Raw genomic sequence first — 15,257 nt, 5'->3', positions numbered from 1 at the left:
GTTTTAGCAACTGTATTTAAAATTGATGGAGCCAGTGTAATTTGTAAATCTGTGCTCCTTTGTTTGATTGCATTGAGATTTTATGTTGTACATCGCCCAGAACCCCTCGGGAATGGGGCAGTATAAAAATCTAAATAATAAATAAAAATAAAATAAATAAAATATGCGAACATCAGCACACAACTATAGGGGCTTTACCTGGAATATACCCTGAGTCCCAGATTTTCTACTCCTTCCAAGAAACACTGGCTAAAAAAAGAATTTAGAAAGTCATTTTTTGTTTCAAAGGCTTATGGGGGGCATGGTTATACAGGTTTCATGAAAGCACTGAGAATATTTCCCCTGTGCCCATGTACTCCATGTACTACAAATAATGCTACAGCACCCATGCAAATGCCTCCACATTCATATCAGCAGTGAGGGCACAATGTGGAATTGCTGCCATCTGGATGCATTAAAACTCACAACATGAGATACAAAGATGACCAAGGAGGGAGGAGGGGGGCAAGACAGTTAGGAAGATCACCTGTCCACAGTCTTTTCATTAAGGGCATTCTCAAGAGTTGCTTTTTAGCTATGGACTTCTTTTGTTGTGGAGGTTCAATGCAGATGAGCAGTGGAGTGGCTGGCAGGGGAGAAGCATCTTCTGGTGAACAGAAGCACTCAGACTAAACCAGTTAACCATTGTCGTTACCTGTTGTTTCATATACCAGAGCCAGAAAAGGCTCTATGACTACCACCTACTGGACAAGAAACTAATTACAGATTCAGAAGCAATATATTTCCACTCTGTTCAGTTGTCCGCAACAACTCATAACTCTGCCTTGTTTCTCCTATCTCACCAAATATATTTCAAGGGAAATTCTATGGTTTCCCAAGGTATGCTGATTTTTTCCCTTTCCCTGTGCTACGTTTAGAATAATGCTACAGCACACAATCAGCTGTCTCAGGTACAGCACAAGTAGTCTCATATTTTTCTATACAGTAGAGATTTGTGGTGCAAAGCCTTCATCAGCACAGTAAGAATATCCATTTTACCTACTCACCCAAGATTCCAACAAACTCAAGAAGCCACACTATCAGGAACAAGGCATAAACTCTACTCTCAGTTGCTACTAAACAATCAAGCATTAATCTGAGTGGCTTTAAAGGGCCAGAGGAAGCCCCACTGATCCTTTGAGTCACCTGAGAAAAGCTGAGTCACCAAGTGTAGTATCTCCTTCTAAGCAGCTTCAGAGGCCCTTTCCCCACTTACCTTTGCTGCCCTTTGCTGCGCACTACTCTAAGCGTGCGGCATCTCTGGTGCGCACCCGGGATCCCCCACGACCCTGTGCAGAGCGCGCCGACCCCCACGCAAAAGGCGCCGTTTCGAGGAGCGCCAGGGATGCCGTGCGCTGAGGGGGTGCGAGAGCGGCAGCGTTGGGGCAGCTGCATTGTCGCTGCCCCTGTAGTGGGGAGTGCCGGGGGACCCCACGCTAGTTGAGGAGAGTAGCGCGGGGCTTAAGGTAAGTGAGGAAAGGGCCAGAGAGGTGGGGCACCCAAGTGCAACATGCTCACTGCTCTTGCAATGTGCAAAATTGGTAGGGGCTGCCCTACTGATACTTCCCAATGTAGTACCAGGGAGCTGGCTCATTACCTCTGAGTGCAGACAGGGATCTCCATGTCAAGTATCTGAAAATTTTATCATATTTGACAAGTTTCATTAAAAGATAATTCTAAAATTGTACTGTGAGTTTTGTTGGTACGTAGAACTTTCCAACTAAATAGAACTTTCAGAGACCGCAGAGATGAAGACAGAGTTGAATGGGTATGTATAAAGGAGTAATCATTATTAGGTGATAAAATGTCTCTTGTTGCTATATAAACTCAGAATTCTATTCTAGCTTGAGTTATGACTTATGGTCCAAAAAATAAAAACTCCACCAGTGTGGAGAGCAGCACCAACAGATCCAACGAATAGTGTCGTCTTTTTTTTTTCCTGTGAAAAATGTAGTCCATCTGGTATGGTTGTTGTGGGTTTTCTGGCCTGTGTGGCCGTGGTCTGGTATATCTTGTTCCTAACGTTTCGCCTGCATCTGTGGCTGGCCAGCTACAGATGCAGGTGAAATGTTGAGAACAAGATCTACCAGACCACGGTCACACAGCCCGGAAAACCCACAACAACCAGTTGAATCTGGCCATGAAAGCCTTCAACAATCCATTTGGTATGTTTCAATGAAAGACAGGTTTCCAATTGTGCAGTCTGAAACAGAGAGGTGAACCCTTCTAAACCCATTGTCACCAGATTTATAAATTACATTATTTCCAGTGTAGTCCAGTACAAAGTTACACCATTCTATAGAGGTCAAAGGTCTTAGAAAAGTGTAAACTTGCAAGTTCCTTATTAATTTTTTAGACTTACTTTGGAAAAAAATATCCAGTGTTTGGGGGAGAAGATTAGTTGTCATTTTTAATGTACTATATGCATGCATACCCATGCACTACTTCAGTATACATCTACATTACTTTCTTTGCTGAATCCAGAGATAGGATAATCATGGAAAATACAGCTAGAATAGTGAACTAGATTCACTAGTATAATTTGCCAGAAAAATAAATACCTTTATAACAAAAGAGCTTGTAGTTACATTAAAAAAACAATAGATATGAGCTGCATGCTAATAATGTCTGAAGCAAGTAGAAACATGGTGTGCAGTGGTGTATTTGCCTAGGGACAGGGGGTACCTTCTGTCCCCATGTGCCATTGATCTGGTCTCGTGGAGGTGCAAAATTGGCCCCCTACATGACCAGGAAGATGGCAAGGCAGCGGGAAGTCCTGCTGCCTTGTCATCTTCTGGCACCCTTGGCCCCGTCCATGTCATCATCAACATGGGCGGGGCCATGGAAGCTAGAGGACCCCCAAGCCTTGCCCCCCTCCCAGCTACCAGCTCCCCCAAGCTCTGCTCCCCTTGCGGCTGCCGGCTCCAAGCTGGGGAAGACAGAAGCAACTGGAATGCACCGTGCTGGGGTCTTTGCTTTTATAAGCTTGGGGGCATGGCCTCACCCCTCAGGGGCATGGTCCCATCCCCAAGCTTATAAAAGCAAAGGCCCCAGCATGGAGCCTTCCAGTTGCTTCTGTCTTCCCCAGAGGGGAGGGCAAAAGGGACTGTGGCTGCCAGCTCGAAGCCGGCAGCTATGAGGGGGTGTGGTCGGGGGTGGCGCCCAGAGAACAGATGTCTCTGAGCGCCATTTTCCCCTGGTATGCCCCTGATGGTGTGTACCTTAATATATCCTAACATCTTTTGCCATTTACATTTTTTAAAATCTAATACTCAAATTTGTTTTTTTCAAATGAGTCAACTTTATAAATAAAATATAATTTTTACATCTGCAAACATTTTGGACTGCAATTGATAATCACAACATCATGGATAGTAACTGATGTGTGTCTGTGATCATAGCAACCTTAAATATTGCATGTTTGGAAGAAGAAAATATGACAAAAATGATTACTAAAAACACTTTTTGCAGGCTTAGAAAAACTGGCAGGTGATCAAATGTGAAAACCTCATTATACTTTAAACACCACCAGCACTCAGAGGCAAAGTATCAGAACATGGGGGGCCTGCCCACAAATAGAAATATCAATTGCAAAATTTAGATCAGTTCTTGGCTCTTCACCCTGTTCACTTTTGCAGATCTTCCTGAAAGCAACCCTGTCAAGTACTCCATTATATATAAAAAGGGCTGGTTCATTCAGTGTGAAATTCAGTATTCAGCTCCATTTACCTTTACTCAGTGGAGGCATTCAAATAATTTAACAACTGGTTGCTTACAAGCACCATTTTAACAACCAGTTCTGCCAAAGTGGTGTGAACCTGCTGAATCCCACCACTGCCTTTGCTGCCCTCTTAAGATTGTCAACTCACAATGCAGTAGTGTAAGTAGAAACAACACCTGGCAGCATTTTTCCTTGTATGAAAGGCACAGAAATCCCTAGCAATTAGAGTTGCCAGCCTCAAGGTGCTGACAGGAGATCTCCCTCTATTTCAACTGGTCTCCAGGTAGTGGAGTGATCTATTCAACTGGAGAAAATGGCCTCTTTAGAAGATGAAATGTATGGCATTGTTACCAGTTAAAGTCTCTTTCCCCAAACCCTGCTCTTCTCAGACTCCATCCCCAAAATCTCCAAAGATTTCCCAATTCTTAGCTGGTAACCCTACTTGCAGTTCTAGATAGGAATGGAAACATCAGCTTGGTGTACTGGTTACAAGCAATGGACTCTAATCTGGAGAACTGTGTTTGATTTCCCACTCCTCCACATGAGCGGCAGACTCTAATCTGGTGATCAGGATTTGTTTTCCTGCTCCTACACATGAAGTGTGCTGGGTGACCTTGGGCCAGTCACAGTTCTCTTAGAAGTCTCTAGTCCCTACCTACCTCACAAGATGTCTCTTGCGGGGAGATGTAGGAAAGGAGTTTGTCAGCCATTTTGAGATTTCTTATAGGAGAGAAAGGCGGGGTATAAATCCAAACTCTTCTTCTTCTCTTTTTTATGTTGGGAGAAAGGTGATCCTAGAAATATTTTAAATCCATGCATACCGTGGTTTTATTTGAAAGCCCAGGTTTCTTCTCTGGTCCCTTTGCTTTCAGAATAAAAAAACCTAGATATTAATTTCCTAATTATAACTTTTTTGAAGAAATTTGATTTTAAAAACCCTCTTCCATTTTTTACACGGCTAGCCACTCCTCCAATTTGACGAAGCAATCCTGCCCTTCACTGTTCTAGCCTCAAATAATCCTGTGTAACCATTGAGATCTGGCAAGTAGTGACCTCTGAAGCTAAACCAGGGCAAGGGCAATATTTCCTTTCCTTACTATGATCTCTGTTAAAATTAAAAGGGATAAAGCAACTTGGCTGCACACAGGGAAAAAGTAGTTAAAAATTGCAAGACAACAGTGACTGCCATAATGAAATTTTTCAATAGGAAGGGGGGCCATTATATTCCGACAGTCATTAAAATTTTCAGCGCTAAGGTTGTTCAACAACTTCTGTATTAGGTCCCTGTACGGATCCATTCTTGGAAAATATCCCTAGAGAAAATTCAATCTAGCTTCTTATATCAACTCTTTGGAGTCCCTCATTGCGTTTCATACGCAACCCTCTGTTTGGAGGCTGGACAACATCTCCTCGTGGCTGGTAACCTTTAAATTTCTAATACATTTATGCTTCACTACCAGTCCTAATAGTGACATATTTCTTGCTCTTCCTGAGATACAGTCTTCTGACTAGTGGTGTCATATTAAAGAAAAGTTAATTTCACTAGGACTTTTTTGGGATTCCCTATTAATGTCGCCACCCAAGGAAATATTCCAAATAATAAAAAGCCATCTCATTGACCACGAATACCAATCTTTGGTCTGTAAAATAGGCTCCTTGTATACCCTTCTTTATCATGGTATTGTTTTAGAGAGAATCCAGATGGCATGCTGTTTGAAAGTACTGATGAATCCTAAACAAAGATGGGCTTTCACTAGGGTAAGATGAAATTCCTTTTTCTCTGCCTTTCTTAATGGGCACTTTTTAAGAACAGATGTGCTCTTATTGTTTTAAAGTTACTGAAACTCAGAAGTGTACCAAGGGGAAATGACACCCAGAGACAAATTGTCTCCAGGTGCCCCCCCGCAGGGCTCCATCCCCGACCGCTATTCCCCCTTTGCTCCCCCCCGCAGTCCCTTCGGCCCTCCCCTCCAGGGAGGCAGAATAGACTGCCATCTATCAACCTCTGGCACTTGCTTTTATAGCACTGAGGCCCTTCTTTATCATGGTATTGTTTTAGAGAGAATCCAGATGGCATGCTGTTTGAAAGTACTGATGAATCCTAAACAAAGATGGGCTTTCACTAGGGTAAGATGAAATTCCTTTTTCTCTGCCTTTCTTAATGGGCACTTTTTAAGAACAGATGTGCTCTTATTGTTTTTTTAAGATTTACTGAAAGCTCAGAAGGTGTACCAAGGGGAAATAGACGCAATTTCCAGAGATCAAATTGTCTCCAGGTTGCCCCGCGGGGCTCCATCCCAATTCCGCTATTCCCCCTTTGTTCCCCGCCATGCGCGGTTCCATGGGCACTCCCTCCAGGGAGGCAGAATAGACTGCCATCTATCAACCTCTGGCACTTGCTTTTATAGCACTGAGGCCGGGGGCAGAACTTGGGGAGGATGTGGCCATACCCTCACATTGTCCTGGGGCATGACCACATCCCCTAAGCCCCACCCCAGCCTCATTGCTATAAAAGCAAGTGCCAGAGGTTGATAGATGGCAGTCTATTCTGCCTCCCTGGAGGGGAGGGCAGAAGGGGCTCCCGGCTGCTGGCTCCCTGGGAGCTGGGAGCAAGGGGGGCAGCAGGAGGGTGCCCTCGGCCCTGCCCATGGCGAAGATGACATGGGCAGGGTCGAGAGCGCTGGAAGATGATGATGTGGTGATGTGATGATGTGGAGGCTGATTTTGCACCCCCATGTAACCAGGTAAGTGTTGCCCAGGGGCAGAGGGTACCCCTTGTCCCCAGGTAGATATGCCATTGCTGAAACTGAAGAATATATCTTATGCATTTGCCCTAAACATGCTTATTATGGACCTGATTTCTCCAATATATTAACCTCCCATGTAAGGAATTGCCCTACGATATCTTCGGTACGTTTTCTTTTGGACAATCAGTCAGCTGAGCTATTAGGGCTGGTAGCTGAATTTTTAACTAATGTATTAATGAACTAATGGGGTTCAAATGTTTTGGACTGTTATCTAGCTTGTACTATTGATGCCTAATAAAAGTCTGATTGATTGATTGATTGATTGATTGATTGATTGATTGATTGATTGATTGATTGATTGATTGATTGATTGATTGATTGATTGATTGATTGAACTTGGCTGCAACAGGAGGCACAATCAACTCCAGAAGGACCTCAGAAATGAGAGCAAAAAGTACAAAACAGATAGTCAAGGAGGGAGTGGATTGCAGGACACTTTTCATTCCCTCTTACTCAAAAGTCCCCAATTCAATCTGAAAAGGTTTAGATGTGAACTTTTGGTTCAACCTTAGTTGCAGCATTTGTACATAAAAAGTATAGAGCTATACATTTTTCACAGTTTAGTCATCACCAAGTATAAAAGCAGTGTACGCTTTAAACACTCAAATGTCAAAGAAGCATTCCACAAATAATCAGATTGGATTCTGGAACACAACTAGTATTAAATCTGTTTGTTCCTTGTTAAATTATAACCAAAGGTGTACAAAGTATAACAAAACATAGTCAATCTCTATTATTTATGAAAGAGAAAAGGTGGGACTGACTCCAGCTAAAATTAGTCTGCCCAGAATGATTACAGTGTTCTAAGATCATTGAAATGAATGTAAGGACACTTTGGTCTTCATTCTTCTACCTTTTGTTGAAATGTCAAAAATTATGCCAACAGAATGAATGGAAGAAACCCCCAAACAACTCAACATTCCAAGAAGAAACAATGGGCCGAGATTCTGATGGGTTTTACATCCCTAGCTCTCCTTGAGGAGCTCGAAGAAACTCTTTACACTTACCCTAATCAAAGGATAAGACAGTATAGTTGCAGGGCATATTAGATTTTAAAAGTGGAAACTCCTCTTAAAAATGGGATGGGGGGCAGCAGCTGAGTCAGTTAAAGATTTGCTTGAGTGTCTTAAATGCTCTGTGGTAATGTAACCCCCATGCCCAGAATGGGTTGGCCCCAGAGATGGGTGACCAATCCAAGTAAAGGGGTAGGAGACTTCGGAGCAGTGCCAGTGAAAGGCTGAAAGAGCTTCTTTGCAGCTCAAGGGCTACCGTTCTGGACTCGGACCTTGATTTCTGCCATAAATGACCCTTAACACCCACTTGTTGGGAAGTAGTATCAATTATTGATATGGGAAACTACCAGCTGTAGTTAGTTGTTTTGCCAGTTAGAAATAATATTATAAATGTTGGAGTTTATTATTTCAGGTGGGTTTCTTTTGTGGTTGTGAAAATGGAATTTGAGAGAGTTCTCCTGAGAGGACCTCTTCATCATGTTGCGTAAACTCCCAATTCATCAAGCCCTTGAGTCTTCATGGTGAGTTTCAAACAACTCTTGCAAAGGGAGAATTTGGAACTTGGCAAATAATCAGTAGACTCGTATAAATAGAAGGACATCGTGGTAATGCAACCTGAACAGGATAGCCTTGAATTGTAAACGCTAAAATGTTGATGGTGTTTAAAAGCGTGTAAATTGTAACAAAGAAAAGTGTGTGAAACCATTTTTGAGTTGTTTTAAAATTGTTGTTGCAAATCATTCCACAGTACTGCGCCCAATAAGAACCCACGAGCTGAGGGTTACAAATGAAACCTTCAAACCAGCTGCGGAGGCTTTGGAAGTGAGATTAAAAAATATAAAATTGCTTGCAACAGTTGTGGGGCTGTATTTGATCCGCCATAAGTTCCGAACTGTTTCGAGTTATAGGATTCAAGAGGATATTTGATGATGTTAATTTGGAAACCACTGTTTGGCAAGTGTTATATAGTTCGAAGGATTCCTGAAGCGTGCAGAACCCTGTCATCCCCTTCTGCAAACCAATTGGCAGAATTCCTAACATTTCCAGCTGGAAAGTTTTTACCAAACTTCCAGTTTACATCTAAGCTGGGAACAGAGATTTGGGAAATCCCTGCCAAGGGAAAGACAATGTTCTGCGCATTCAGATGCACCAAAATGTGGTGGTTCCTCCAAATTCCTACACAGGAATCTCTGGGGAAACTGTATTGCTTAATGATTTCAAAAGAGGTTGTATTGCACCATTACTGCTTCGGAACGCACAGAATTTTCAGTGTGTAGAATGTAGCTCCCCATGCCCAGAATGGCTGGCTCCATTGGAATGGGAGTTGACCCAGCAAGGGGTGGGAGAGACTCGAGACAGCTTAAGAAAGGCTGAAAGAGCTCTTTCGCAGAAGCTCAAGGCGGCTACCAGACCTAGGACCATTGGATTTCTATAAAGCCCCAACACCTTGTTACAGGTAATTTCAATATTGTTGGGAACTTACTGGCTGTGAGGAGGTATGCTGCCTTGCTGGTGTTGGCAAATGTTGAGCTTATTGTTTCCTAGGGTTTTCTTTGTGGATTGTAATAGGCGTGGTATTCTCCTGGGAGACTCTTCATCATGTTGCAACCTGTTCATCAAGCCTCTTGAGTCTTCTAGGAGCCAGCTAACTTGGTAAAGGGAGAATTTGGACTCTGGCAAATATCAGTAGACTGTGAAAATAGAAGGACTTTGTGAGAAATTTTGAGCAACCTGAGACAGGACCCTTGAGATTGTAATCGTTAAATCGTTGATACAGTTTTACAAAGTGTAGAATTGTATAAGGTGCCAGTAATGAATCCATTTTGTTGCTTCTAAAAATTACGTTTGTTGCAACTCATTCCAAGTACTGCCCCACAGAACCCACAAGCTGAGGTTACAGTAACATGGTAGATCAGGGATTTCAAGTAAGCCATGAGGTAATAGTTACTACAAAACAAAAGTACATTAAGCTCTCATAAAACAGGATCCCATCATATTGCCATAAATTAGGAGTGTTCAAATGTAGCTCTTTACTTCCAAACTTTCATTCATTCATTTATGTTTTCCATTCTGGCAGAAACTTTTTTTTCCTCTTACCCAGTTGGGATAAAATTCTCAGAGACTGCAAGTTTCAGACAAAAAACCACATCTGCCATGTTTCATGCAGATTGCAGAAAAGGCTCCAGTTTTATAGTCAATTAAACCTCTTGTTTGGAGAGTAGACAAATGCAGCCATTGCACACATCCAGAAGGCAGGAAGCATTACACAACAGATGCAGAGAGCTAGGTACTCCAAAAGTGACAAATACAGTTACACAATAGGTATAGAGGATCACATTTGACACCCCAAAGGAGTTGGCTGTTTTGCAGAAGTAATAGTGGAAGATTTGGCACCACAAGAAAGTCAAAGAGCAATCCTAAACTGGTTTACTCATAAATAAGTACCATTTTATTTAGTGGAGCTTACTCCCAGAAAGCATTTGCAAGATTGCAGTCTCGATGAAGCTGCTCTAGGCAATTTCTACACAGGGATTTCCCCTTCAGCAAGAAGCCATCATAACTCCGTATTAAAGGAAAATATCCGCATGGCCTTATGTTCTTTCCAAGCACTGTTTGTGGAGTTCTTGAGAAGACATGTAGCTACAGAAAATGACACCTGGGGCAAGCACTGAAATTGCACCACCCCCAGACTCCACTGCATGGGGCAGGAGAATTTTTTTTGGGGGGGGGGGAGTAAGGGACCTTAGTTGTGTTAACTAAAATGGAGGGAGGGAGGGAGGGAGGGAGGGAAAGACAGACACCCAAGCATTATGGGAAGAAAGGGTTGCTCATGTGACTTTGTACATGCTCAGTGTCTCATTGCAACAGAGTTGCTACCCATACAAAAAATTTACACATGCTTAGCCAGTATGCCAGTGTAACATTGGCCCATTGCAGACTGCTGGTATGCTGCCTAAGTGTGTGTAGCTGCTTTGCATGGGTAATTGCTTAGTTTAATAGCTTTGTTGTTGTTGTTGCTGTTGTTAACTACAGTCTATTTTGAAGACTATTTTGCTGTATATCCTCCTACTCACTTTTCCAAAATAAGTCCTGCTTGTGGTGAATAGAGTATTAAACTGTGCAGAATTTACTGCCTTTGAAAGTATTTTGTTTCTGAAAAGCTCTAAAATTGTCGCTGATAATAATCTTGACATTTTAAGAAATGGATATTTTCCTTCTTATTCACAGAAACAGAATTCAGTTCCTCATATTCAGTGTTGTATCTTTGGATTTGGCCTAACTGTCATTCTGGGCCTCCTAGGCTAGCCTTCTTCCTGTCCAAGATTTGGTAGAGGAGCTTAGTGTGAGACTCAAGCTTGAATGGGAAAAAAGATTTCTGAGCTGTACATGTAAACACCATGTGTGGATAGCCTCAGTCTAGCAGTCTTCCTGGCCAGGCCAAAGTCTCGGGCTGGTTTGCTTGGAGCAGCAGCAGTTTCAGGTTGTTGCTGGGATCAAGAATGAGAGTGAGCCAATGAGATTTTAACTGTCTGTAGGCTTTCTAATTATTTAATCCATTGCTATAGGACATGGATGTATTGTCAAAATGAACAACTCAGAGGGGTAGCAACATTCTACCATCTGGAATCATGCTTATGTAATACCATTTTCTGCATTATTTGACATACCATGTCTAATACTTTCTTTGCATTGTGTCTATTGTTTGTAATGTTTGCCCTGTTGTATTCTTTGCTTGTTATAACATGCTATGTGATTGTATGGTTTTATGCTGTATACTCTGCTTTGAATCTCAGTGAGAAAGACAGAGCATAAATAAAATAAATAATAAATAATTCATGGAAATGTAATCTGCACTCTGCAACTGTACAATGCCAAAACAAATTGTGTACTAACACCAAAGGAATTTTTCTTTTGCCTAATACTAGCTAAAAGAACTGTACCCACATTAGCAAATTAACTTGTTCTTTGCATCATACTAAATGAATAGAAGTAACCCAACACACATCCTAGAGCTGCCCTCCATCTCTAGAGATGAGATACTAACAAAGTTAAATGGTGCCAGGGTTGTTCATATGACAAGATATTATTTAACTGAGTGGTCCAAATAAAGAAGATTCATTGAGTCCTAACAACTGTCATTGTGAAGCTTGTAACTGACATTCCTTAAAGAAAGGTGGGGGGAGGGTCAGAAGTTGCTTCATAAACATCCAAGAGTTTGGGCATGTCCAATGAGACTACCATGGATTTGCACAGCATATGTATAATGGGTTACAGTCATAATAAAGAAACCTGTTTTCCTTTTTCCCGTTCACCTGTGGGCTCTTCACCCATTCAGGCAGCAATTAAAGCCCACGGAAACAATTGGGGTTGCTTTCATGCCTTCCCACAAAGATGCTTCTCTCTCTCTCTTTTTTAATTTCCTGCAACACGTGTAGCTGCACAGGCACACATAAATGGACTTTGGGTTGGCAAGCTGTGAAAAAGGGAAAAGTTAATCATTGAACTTGAATAGGCTCATGGTTTTGTTGTATTATTAAGTTCTATGTTGATATATGGTTTGTTAAGTGAAAAGTAAAAATATAATTTGTTTTAAATTATTTGCAAGATTCATTCCAAGTCCTACCCCACAGAACCCACAAACTGAGGTTACATAAACACTACACCACACTGACCCACATTCAAGGCCAGAATAAGTCCGGCTGATGCCATAAGCACAGTCCAGCCTTGGTGCCCTGACACTTCCATTTGCAGTTAAACTGGCTGCTCCTGGTGGTTGCTATGATATTAATGTGATTGCTTATAGTCAGTAACTTTAGCTGTCAGCATTCACATTCACTAGGTGATAATACTAAGACAGGATAGAGACATGTCCATCTTTATGCATTTTAGTTAAGGGTACTGGTTGCGATTCTATCTGTAAGATGCACATGATAAGAGCAGTGGTCCTCAACCTGGGGGTCGGGACACCTTTGGGTTGACAGAGTGAGAAATGCAGTACATGAAGCTAAGGAATAATCTATCATTTATTGTATATATCTACCTCAGAGTACCATACCAGCATCATATGTAATAACTGTATTTGCATCCTGCTTTTCTGCCATTATGGCAAATATAATATTCCTATGATGTCTGTTTTCCTTGCATTGATTAGACACAGTCCTGCTCAGCTTCTGTATTGGATGACTTCATAACATATCACGGGCCTATTTATCCTCACCTTTTCTACTCAAGTCTATTCTTGCATGCCACTCTCTACACAAAATGAAATTCAAGTATCCTCAGAGTGTCCTCCTCTATACACAAAAGATTGAGCAGTGAAGCTGCCTTATACTGAATCAGACCATTGGTCCACCCAAGTCAGTACATTATAAAATGATGTATGGCACTTGACTCATCATACTGTATCATCTTTCAAATCATGATAATGCTTGACATGAAATACAGTACACTCCACATGACACAATCACACTGCCCCCCTAGAACATCTGTTTTAACCTAAATATAACCACCTTGCCTTTAAAGGATACTACCAAGAGCTTAATCTCTTGTGTACATTTTGAAATTATAATGTCCCTGACTGATTATTTCCAATTTCCATCTGAATCTGAGTGTAATGTTCATAGATTCAAAAAGTTGGCACAGTCAGATATGGCGTAAATAGCACACCTGGCTCCACTTACACCTTTTTCAAATTAAAGGCAATGTAACCTAAAACCTCTGTCTTATGTATTTAACATTTCACACAAAGCCATTTGAGAAATTTATTGCAGTTTTTAAAAAATCAGACTTTTTCATTTGGTGTGTCACACTACAAACATAATACAGTACCTGCTAACCAGATGGCTTAGGAATTGCTGGCCAAAAGTTACCAGATCTCCTGTTTAGAAGTTTTTATATAGCATACATATCATATTCAGGTGATATTAATGAAAACAAATCTGGAAAATGCACAAGCATTTCTGTGCACAAATGGCATTCCCCCTTCCTCTTTTACAAGTTCAGTCAATATAAATAAAGCTCTGAACTTCCAGGTCTATCCATTTGCAGGGGCCACAGGCAGAGAGCCAATATGATGACAACTTTGGCATGGGTCCAAGTATTTTTAATCAGTGAAATTGTACTGGCAGTGTATGAAACAGATGGGGCACGTTTGACTTTTGCATGGGTAAAAGATTTTTTTAACTTAATAGAAAATCAGCATAAGCCATACGCTAAGTTCCAAATGGATTTGCTGCTTCCCGGCAGCACATACAGTCAGCAAGTCATAACGGCAAGGCCTAATAGGATCTTGTAACATTTTTATAGAAAACAATTTATTTTTAGAGATTGTAAATGATATAATGCCTGTGTTAGCATAGATGCAATCAAACCACTTTACCATCATATCAAAATTAATACTGCCTTTTCTTTCTTTGGTTGGCATTAAATCAAAACAGATGTTTCCTACAAGTAGTTCCAGATTGATAAAAGTCAAAATGTGCCCCAAAAAAAGTCCTGGAAAAAACTTAACTCTGAAATTCTAAGTGATATGAAATGTATTGGAGCATTTATTTTCACAGCACTCAACCAATCAACCCAACTACTTGCTTTACTATCCAAATACAAGGTTTTTCTGGCAGAAGAAAGCTGTGAAAAAACACAGAATAAAAAGCCCATTTACAAGAGAATTGTATTTGTTATTGAGATTTTGTACACCTGTTTCCTGAATTCTGTATCAATCAGTGGAGTTGAAACTAAGTAAGGGAGTCAGAAAGGCAGACAGGAAGAACAATTGAGTGACACAGGTCAATTCCCCACTGGCAATTAATCGCGTGGTACTTATGCAAAAAAAACCCCAGGTTTCAGTAATGCCTCCCCACTCCTTGAGCAACAAAGAGGGTTTCTTACCGTTTCTGGCACTTGCTCCCCCCCTTATTCCGTGTCCTGGCTGTACCTGCTTGAAAGTACAACTTTTTCTTTTACCGCAGTTTTTCCCAGTCTCAAGAGGAGGAATGGGGGGCTAATCTTTAATTAAAATTCCTGCCGTGGAGCGTGACATAAATGCTGACAACCAATCAGCAATTGGCGGGTGCTGAGCGATATGCACACAACATTTCCTGGTTTCGTTTTTGCCTTTGGGGTCAGAGAGCTCATGCGTGAGGAGACGAGGACATGTGAACCGGTAAACCGTTGCCATAGGTGATCGAGCAGCTGCTTAATCGATTAGCCATTCACCCTTCCAAACAAGTGAAAATCCGTTTATTCAGCTGCAAAGGAAAACATTTTAAAAGTAGGTGCTGAAAAAAATGCGAATACATAAGAAAATGTTAGGTCTCGCGAGAACATGAAAACACGTAAGAACGAGAAAACAATAACCAATCAGAAAGCAGGGGTGGACGTATTACTATTCTAATGTCATTACGTGATCGCATCATGACGTGATCACGTTTTTTGCGAGGGGGGAAAAGGACCCGCCCCAATATGGCACGCCAGCCAATCAGGAGAGACAAAAAACAGAGATCAATTTGTTGTGGGGATTGCTGCATTTCTGGAACCCGATATAGCCCTACATGTCTTTGCTGAATAAATGCTGTAATGGGGAGGTTGAAACCCTGATGAAAAGGTGCAGTTTATTTTTAAACTTGGTTTTGACTATATTTAATTTCCAGTGGGAAATCGCCCACAGAGGAAAATAAA

This window comes from Sphaerodactylus townsendi, linkage group LG06 (genome assembly GCF_021028975.2).
Source record: "Sphaerodactylus townsendi isolate TG3544 linkage group LG06, MPM_Stown_v2.3, whole genome shotgun sequence".
Taxonomy (NCBI): Eukaryota; Metazoa; Chordata; class Lepidosauria; order Squamata; family Sphaerodactylidae; genus Sphaerodactylus; species Sphaerodactylus townsendi.
The sequence above is the reverse complement of the archived record's forward strand: the minus strand, read 5'-3'. Positions refer to the sequence as shown.